Source organism: Budorcas taxicolor, chromosome 14 (genome assembly GCF_023091745.1).
Source record: "Budorcas taxicolor isolate Tak-1 chromosome 14, Takin1.1, whole genome shotgun sequence".
Lineage (NCBI taxonomy): Eukaryota > Metazoa > Chordata > Mammalia > Artiodactyla > Bovidae > Budorcas > Budorcas taxicolor.
The window spans coordinates 90115514-90124975 of NC_068923.1; positions in this window are offsets into that span (position 1 = coordinate 90115514).

Sequence of the window (9462 nt, forward strand, 5' to 3'; positions counted from 1 at the left end):
ATAGATAGAAACTTCTGAGGCCATCACATTTCATTTCATAGTTTTTAAGTTATTAACATGCAAAAATTTATTTTATAAACATAAAACACATTTTAAAATAAAAATTTAAATAAAATAAAATTTTTAAATAAAATTTTAAATAAAATAAAAAAAAATTTTATTCAATGACTGGCCAACCCTGTCCTCCAGCCTATAATACAAGTGACTAATCATAGCAGCTATTACTTTTGAGGTTCCTATTAGTATATTGAAAGTGATAGTTGCTCAGTCATGTTCGATTCTGTGACACCATGGACTATAGCCTGCCAGGTTCCTCTGTCCATGGGATTCTTCAGGCCAGAATACTGGAGTGGGTTGCCATGCCCTCCTCCAGGGGATCTTCCCAACCCAGGGATGGAACCCAGGTCTCCAGCATTGCAGGCAGATTCTTTACCGTCTGAGCCACCAGAGAAGTCCATTAGTACTTTCAGTTCAGTTCAGTCGCTCAGTCGTGTCCGACTCTTTGCGACCCCATGAATCGCAGCACACCAGGCCTCCCTGACCATCACCAACTCGGAGTTCACTCAAACTCATGTCCATCGAGTCCGTGATGCCATCCAGCCATCTCATCCTCTGTCCCCTTCTCCTCCTGCCCCCAATCCCTCCCAGCCTCAGGGTCTTTTCCAATGAGTCAACTCTTTGCATGAGGTAGCCAAAGTACTGGACATACCCAATTCAGTAAATTCCAAATGTAATAATATTTTATCAATGCCCAATAAGTTTTTAATACAGACCTAAAGAATGTAGTTGAAAGAATATCACTTATTCATGCCTTCAACACAGGTTCTAATTCCTCCTGCGTGCTCCTATGAGCTCTGTTCTAGACACTGGGGATAAGCTAAGGAGCAAGGGAGAGCATGCACTTCATTGAGCGTGCAGTCTGGTTGGTTGGTACTGGCGAGAGGCAAGTAAACAGACAGTAACAACTGGCTTATATGGAAGATCCACTGGAGAGATTGGAAAAGAAAGATCTTCATTTAGATATGATACTTATGGAAGAGTTTCCTGAGGAGGCATTAACCATGGCAAGAATTCAAGAAAGTGCATTTCAAATCGAAGAAGCGCCAAGAGCGCTTTGTCTAGACGCTGTCCGTTAGGGGAGAGGGTGGTAACAATGTGGGGATAGAAGGGATGGTAGGGGCCAGGCCACACAGGCCACAGAGAAGAGCTGATCTTTTGCTTCAGTGCAACAGCTGCTGCTGGAGAACGTAACGCTGATGAGGACTACGACCTGATTCGCTTTTGCAGATCACTCTGACTACTTCATGGGTGAACATGGAGGTAAAAAGCAAGAGAGGAACATTAATTTGCAGTGTTATGAATCTACAAGACATTTGCCTCATGTGATGAAGCTACAGATCTCAGTAGCGTCTGTAGTAGTACCGCTAGTGAAATTTGTATGACTGCACAAGGAGGAAGAAGCAAGAAACAAAACTCAATTCTACTTTCCAACTTGGTGACCTTTAGAATGAGACAGTGGAAATATAGAAAAGTACCTTGCTTTCTTCCACATTAGGAGACTGGGAGTGGTTATCAGAGATTTAGCTTAGCTGACAGATCACTGATATTGCCCCTGATGATCTCCATTTTATGTTTTAAAATTTATCTCAAATGCATGTGGACCAGAGCAGGCCAAGGAAAGGAAGTATGCCGCCCTGCAGTTCCCTCCCAACTAAAGGAAGGCCACAGATTCAGCTGTGGCAAGAAACAGCTGATGCTTGAACTATTTTTTCAAGTTCGTTCATTTGCTTTTGTTTATATATTCAGTTAGTTTTGAAATAGGTGCCAACCTCAGCTCTGCCACTTAGGGCCAGAGTTTCCTGAGCACCAGCTTCCACTTTAGTAGAACTGGGGTGTATTTGCTTTAAGGATTAATTAACATAACACATCTAAAGTACTTGAAATACTACCTGGGATTAAGAAGCATTCAATAATTACTAATTTAAAAAACACAGAAATGTAAACGAGATAAACTTTTGCCCTGGGTTAATTAGCTCTCAATTAAAAGAAAATTTCATGAAGGCAGAAACCAGGAATGTCTTGTTCGTAACTGTATGCCAAATAGCTGATAGCTAGACACCAGGCAGCCTTGTAATACTGATACAGATTACTGAAGGCAGGCAGGCAAGAAGGGAGGGAGGCAGGCAGGAAGAACGGGAGGAAGGGAGGAAGGGAGATTTTAATAATAGAAAGTGAATTGTCTGAAGAAGGATCCCATGAAGGAAAGAAATTGCTTATATTCCAAACATGATAAGAGATGGCAATATATTGAAGATTGCTTGAGATTATATATAGCTAGAACAGAGGTTCTAGAGATATTTGTAAGCATCTATGTTGCACTTAGGATTTGCACGTATATAATGTCCACTCTAGTGTCCAATTTCAATTTCCAAAACATACCTCCAAGGTATCCATTTACCGTCATTTCCACTGTTAATATCTTAGCAGAAGTCACAGACGTCCCTCCCCTGGACTACTGCTGTGTCTTCTGGGTGTGCCAAGGAAATGCTAAACTCCTTCCAGCCACAGTGCCTTTCAGCTTGGCGGATCTTCTGTCTGGAATGCTCTTCCTCTGGGCTCTTTCTCTTTACTCAGGCTTCAGCTTAAATGTCACCAGCTCTGGGAATGAAACTTGGTGCAGCCACTATGGAGAACAGGAAGGAGGCTCCTTTAAAAACTAAAAGTAGAATTACATATGGTCCTTCAATAACACACCTGGACATATATCTGGAGAAAAATCATAACTTGAAAAAACATGCACCTCAGTGTTCACTGAAGCACTATTTATGACAGCCAAGATGTGGAGACTACTTGGATGTCCATGGACCGATGAGTGGGTAAAGAAATGTGGCATAGATATACGATGGAACATTTGTTGTTGTTGCTTAGCTGCTAAGATGTTCCTGACTCTTTTGCGACCCCTTGGACTGTAGCCTGCCAGGCTCCTCGGTCCATGGGATTTCCTAGGCAAGAATACTGGAGTGGGTTGCCATTTCCTTCTCTGGAGGATCTTCCCAACCTAGGGATCGAACCTGCATCTCCTGCATTGGCAGATGGATTGTTTTACCACTGAGTTAACTGGCAAGCCCATTCGTGCAACATTATTCTGCCATTAAAAAAAGAATGAAATAATGCCATTTGCAGCAATATGGATGGACCTAAGAGATTATCGTACTCATTGAATGCAGACGAGAACAAATATCATATGATACAGCTTACATATGGATTCCGGGAAAAACATACAAACAAATCTATCTACAAATCAGAAAGAGACCCACAGACACAGGGAAAAAGCTTATGGTAATCAAAGGGGAAGGCAGAGGACAGGGATAAACTAGGATGGGATTTCCATAAACACACTCTGTAAATATATAACCAAGAAGGACCAACCATACAGCACAGCGAACTATACTTGGCATTTTGTAATAATCTATAAGGGAAATAATCTGAAAAATAATATACATATATATGCACATGTATGTGTATATATATGTATACGCATGCATGTTCAGTCACTCAGTTGTGTCCAACTCTTTGCAATCCTGTGGACTACTGCAGTCTACCAGGCTCCTCTGTCCATGGGATTTTCCAGGCAAGAATACTGGAGTAGGTTGCCATTTTCTCCTCTAAGGGATCTTCCCAACTCAGGGATTCAACCCGAGTCCTGCAGCTCCTGCATTGGCAGATGGATTCTTTACCACTTGGGAAGCCCCTTATATGCATCAATAAAAAACCATGTCACCAACTCAGAGTGCCCATTCTTGGCCATCTCACCCAAGTAGATTCCCCTTCATTTTTGCAAAAACATCATGTCTATTTTCTTTCTTCTACTTATTAAAATACATAGCAATTTATGTTTGTTTCTTGAAATGAATGGGTGCATTTATTTCTGATCTGACTGTCCTAAAAATAAACCAGATGAGAATTTATTGAAAACACTATTGTCCTTTGTTTCTTCCAAAGACTTAAAATTTGTGGTGGGACCTACAAGTTCAAAGTAAACACATGTTTTTCCGAGCAGCATATCAGAGAGCACCTGTTAGTCACAGGTTCCCTATTTATAGGGAATTAAAACCACTCTGCAAGCTTCAGAAAAGTCATCTGCCTACCGCAAGGGTAATTACGGTAATTTCCATCTCTTACCCCTTCCACTCTCTGGTAGGCATCTGCCATCATGGCATGCAGAACGAAATCCCAATTCAGGAATGAAAACCTGAAACCATGCTATCTGCTTTTGTGTACTCTGGCACTGTCTTACTTAAAATTATGCAAGAATGAAAATATGAGCTAAGCTGTTTGCTTTTTTAAACACCGAACGTGTCGATCCTGAAATTCCACTGGACAGGCTTTTACTCCCCACAAAGATAAGAGTTCCTGCTGACCTTGAATTATTCAGATGTCTAGCAACACAATACCCTCCAATGTATTCACTCTGAACAGAGAGAATTTGAGCCAAATTATCTCACAATCAAAGTCAGTCTGTTATAACTCATTAAATAACATGGAATCTAAAAGAGTTTTTAGGAAAGCTTTAAGATCTGGGGCGCTGAAATCCGGCAACCTGAGTTTGAGTGTTAGCGCTAACAAGCCAAGTATCCTTGGGTAAGGAAACTCCATAACTATAGATGAAGCTATTTCTTCATCTACAAAATGAAGATAATAAAGTATTTCATTAAGATCTTGTCAGACCTAAATATGCTAATGCATGTGGAATATTTTCCATAGTAGCTTCCTTAATACATATTAGGACTTCCCTGATAGCTCAGTTGGTAAAGAATCCGTCTGCAATGCAGGAGACCCTGGTTAAATTCCTGGGTTGGGAAGATCCCCTGGAGAAGGGATAGGCTACCCACTCCAGTATTCTTAGGTTTCCCTGGTGGCTCAGCTGGTAAAGAATCTGCCTGCCATGCTGAAGACCTGGCTTCCATCCCTGGGTCAGGAAGATCCCCCGGAGAAGGGAAGGACTACCCACTCCAGTATTCTGGCCTGGAGAATTCCATGGGCTGTATAGACCATGGGGTCACAAAGTGTCTGACACGACTGAACGACTTTCACTAATACATATTAGCTGATACAACAATAATGATTGTTATCATTGTTATTGGGTCTTTGATTTCAAATGGATCCCATGAATCCTCAAGTCCCAACCTCAGTGACGATCCAGGGACCTCCAATTACAAGTAGTCATCCAGAGTCCTCTTGAATGATTTGCACAAGTAACTGCTCAGTAAATTACAAAGTAGATTATTCCCTTTCCCACAACTCCAACTATCTGAAAATAATTTAATCACAAATCTGTCTCCCTATCTTGTGTGGGGTTCTAGTTCTGTGAGAGTAAATAAAATTAAACTAAACTTCCAGCCCTAAGATATGCTTTCAAGTCTTTGAAAAAATTTAATCCATTACACTTCCCCCACCTCCACAGTATTGCCCAATTCTTCATACTAAGCTAAACATGAATTTGGGTAGACTCTGGGAGTTGGTGATGGACAGGGAGGCCTGGAGTGCTGCAGTCCATGGGGTCGCAAAGAGTCGGACACGACTGAGCGACTGAACTGAACTGAACAACTGAAGCTAAACAGCTTCAGTGACACAGTTTCATTTTTCTCATCTCTCTCCTCCAAACATATTCCACTTTGCTGATATTCTTCCTAATGATGACTGAACAAAATACTTCGAAATTTGTCTGACAAGAGCAGTGACTGGAAGTGCAATTACATTCCTTTCCCTGGATGCTACTTTTCGTTTAATGCAAGATAAGAATGCCTCAGCTGTTTTGGCTCACACCTTTGAATGATACTGAGCTTATTCTCAATTAAATGTCCAAGTCTTTTTCATGCAAATTCCTGTTAAGCCAGTTCTCCCTGCATCCTGTATTCCTATCAGCCCATAGTTCCAGTCTGATGAAATCGTTTTTGAATCCTGATTCCTTCTTTGAGTGTATCCTGATTCCTTCTTTGAGTGTATTAACTATCACTTCCAGCTTTGTGTCAACAGCAAATGCGGTCAGCTTGCCTCTGTGTCTTCATTTCTGTTGTCGCTAAGTCTGTCAAATCGGATCCAGCTATGGGAAGAACTCTTTGACCACTCTGGGGATATCCCTCCAGGGCGAGGTCAGTCCATGAATTAACATTCTCTGCGGACAGTTATTCTCTCTGCAAAGCTCCCTAATTACAATGTTCTATTCTTACTTACAAGCACGCTGCTGTTGGGTATGTGACTAAATGGACCATCAGGGGCTTTGGGCCCAAATATGTGCTGTGCTGTGCTTAGTCGCTCAGTTGTATCCAACTCTTTGCAACCCCATTGACGGTAGCCCACCAGGCTCCTCTGTCCATGGGGATTCTCCAGGCAAGAATACTGGATTGGGTGGCCATGCCCTCCTCCAGGGAATCTTCCCAACCCAGGGATGGAACCCAGGTCTCCAGCATTGCAGGCAGATTCTTTACCATTTGAGCCACCAGGGAAGCCTAGGAATAATGGAGTGGGTAGCCTATCCCTTCTCCGGGGATCTTCCCGACCCAGGAATCAAACCAGGGTCTCCTGCGTTGCAGGCACATTCTTTACCAGCTGAGCTGCCAGGGAAGCCTGGGCTCAGATATAACTGGATTCAAATCCTCGCTTTGTCACTGACTACCTGTGTAACGTTGGGCCATTTATTTAACCTCGCTGAACTTCTTTTGCCTAATTTACAAAATAGTTTTTGACTAGTAAGCTAATTCCATGAAGAGCTGTGTCTTGTTGACCTGTGTGCTGAGTCACTTCAGTTGTGTACAACTCTATGCAAGCCCGTGGACTGTAGCCCACCAGGCTCCTCCGTCTGTGGGATTCTCCAGGCGAGAATACTGGGTGGGATGCCATGCCCTCCTCCACGGGGCCTTTCTGACCCAGGGGTTCCACCCGTGTCTCTTACATCTTCTGGATTAGCAGGCAAGTTCTTCACCAGTAGCGTCACCTGGGGAGCCCCTGTGTTATCTCCAATAGCCCGCATACTTTAGGCACATTCTCAGTAAATTTGCAGAATGAACTGCTGAATAAATAAAGGAACAGTGATTGAGTCAAACTGCTTATTCAGATCAACATACATTGCCTACATCCATCTCATTATCTATTTGTCTAGTCCACTTATGGAAAAAGATAGTAAATGAGATTATTATTAAAGTATTATTCTTAAATTATCCATTTAGCTCCTAATAATCACTATATCGCTCTATTTTTATTAAGAAATAATTCACATATTATAAAATTTACCCTTTTAAAGTATACAGTCTGGTGGCTTTTAGTATATTCAGAGTTGTGCAAACATCAGAAATCAATTTCAGAATATTTTTATCATCTGGAAAAGAAATCCTGTATCCATTAGGAGTCACTCCCCAATTTCTTTCAAACTTTCAGTCCTAGACAACTACTAATCTACTTTCTGATTCTACAGATTTGCCTGTTATCTAACATTTTAGGTAAACAGAATCATTTAATAAGTTGCCTTCTGTGGTTGCATTCTTTCACTTAATTTTTTCAGTGTTTATCCAGGTTGTAGCCTGTATTAGTACTTCATTCCTTTAGGGACAACTAGTACTGTATGGACGTACCATGTTTTATTTATCCACTCATTAGTTTATAGACATGGGAGTTGTTTCAACTTTTGGCAATTATCAGTAATGCTGCTATGAGCATTTGCACACAAGTTATTGGATGGACATATGTTTTCATTCTAAAGGAGATCAGCCCTGGGTGTTCTTTGGAAGGAATGATGCTAAAGCTGGAACTCCAGTACTTTGGCCACCTCATGCGAAGCGTTGACTCATTGGAAAAGACTCTGATGCTGGGAGGGATTGGGGGCAGGAGGAAAAGGGGACGACAGAGGATGAGATGGCTGGATGGTATCACTGACTCGATGGATGTGAGTTTGAGTGAACTCCGGGAGTTGGTGATGGACGGGAGGTCTGGCATGCCGCGATTCATGGGGTTGCAAAGAGTTGGACATGAATGAGCAACTGAACTGATTGACAGACTGATGTTTTCATTTCTCTTAGATGTATATCCATGAGTGAACTTATTGCTTACAGGGTTTCTCTATTTAACATATTAAGGCATTGTTTTCAAAAGCAGCTGTATCAATACCATTTTACCTTCCCATCAACAATGTAGGAGGGTTCCAAGTTCTTCACATGTTAACCAACATATGCTCTTTTTTTAAACATTGATTTTTTTTTCTTTTAAAATTGTTTATTTTGTATTGGAGTACAGCCGATTGACAAACAACATTGTAATAGTTTTAGGTGAACAGCGAAGAAACTCCGCCATACAAACACGTGGACCGATTCTCCGCCGAACTCCCCTCCCATCCAGGCTGTCACATAACATTGAGCAGAGTTCCACATGCTGCACAGGAGATCCTTGCTGGTTATCCATTTTAAGTACAGCTGCATGTATGTGTCCATCCCAAGCTCCCTAACTATCCCTTTCCCCTCAGCCTTCCCCTCAGAAACCAAAAGCTCATTCCTGAAGCCCGTGCGTCTGTTTCTGCTTTGTGCATAAGCTCACTTGTATCATTTCTTTTTGGACGGAGTCCACACATAAGGGAAGTCATGTGATATTCCACCTTCTCGGTATGGCTTACTTCACTCAGGATGACACTCTCTAGACCCATCCATGTTGCTGCAAATGGCATTCTTTCATTCTTCTTCATGGCTGAGTAATACCCCACTGTATACATGCACCACGTCTTCTTTACCTACTCCTCTGTTGATGGACATTTAGGCTGCTTCCATGTCTAGCCAACACTTGTTATTGCTCAACTCTTTCGCTGTAGACATTAGTGTGTGTCTGACGCTACCGCACTGCGGTTTTGACTTGTATTTCCATGAGAACAAATGCAGCTAGGCATCTTTTCTTGTGCTTCCTTTCCATTTGTACACCTTCTTTGAAATATGCCTATCCAAAGTATTTGCTCGTTTTTCAATTTTGTCTTTTTATTGTTGAGTTGTAAGAGGTCTTTTATATTCTGGATACTAGCCCTTTATCAGATGTATGATTTGCAAGTATTTTCTCCCATTCCATGGGCTATCTTTTAACTTTTTTGTCAATGTCTTTTGAAACAATTTTTTTTGATATTATGAATTATTTTATTATAGTTATTTGTTTTTTATTTTTTATTTTTCATTATAATTTTTTTAATTTTTATTTTTACTTTATTTTGCTTTACAATACTGTATTGGTTTTGCCATAAATTGACATGAATCAGCCACAGGTGTACATGAGTTCCCAGTCCTGAACCCCCCTCCCCCCTCCCACCCCATACCATCTCTCTGGATCATCCCCGTGCACCAGCCCCAAGCATCTTGTATCCTGTGTCGAACATAGACTGGCGATTCGTTTCTTGCATGATAGTATACATGTTTCAATGCCATTCTCCCAAATCAT